Here is a 454-nt window from a genome sequence, read left to right as displayed (position 1 = left end):
AGGCAAATCTGACTTCATTTCACATCACGTGGTTTCATCTTATCTTATGATACTTGACACTTAGCGGGGATAACAAAATATAAAATTGTTATTCTTAAAAACCGATTTGCATTTTCTGTGATGAGATTTGATTATATAAATAGTATTGGGGAGACTGTTGTATTTACTCTTCTCCGCGTGGGATGTGATCATCAAAATAGTATTGAGAAATTATTGTATATATTGTTCTGTCCTAAATTTAACAAATTAAACAGTTAACTAAATCTCATCCTTATACTGTAATACATCCTGGTGATGATTCGTTGTAAAAAATGCCATGCAACTGATACTGCATTGACTATGACATGTAAAAGCTATCATACTGCACATTTACCGTTTTTGTATTCAACCATGGCACCCTCTAAGTCTGTTGCCATTAAACTTCCGAGTCAAAGAAAGATTGGAAGGCCCGTCA

The sequence above is a fragment of the Penaeus japonicus genome, unplaced genomic scaffold, assembly GCF_977035675.1.
Source record: "Penaeus japonicus unplaced genomic scaffold, GWHDUDI00000001_assembly GWHDUDI00000019, whole genome shotgun sequence".
Lineage (NCBI taxonomy): Eukaryota > Metazoa > Arthropoda > Malacostraca > Decapoda > Penaeidae > Penaeus > Penaeus japonicus.
This window is presented reverse-complemented; position numbering follows the sequence as displayed.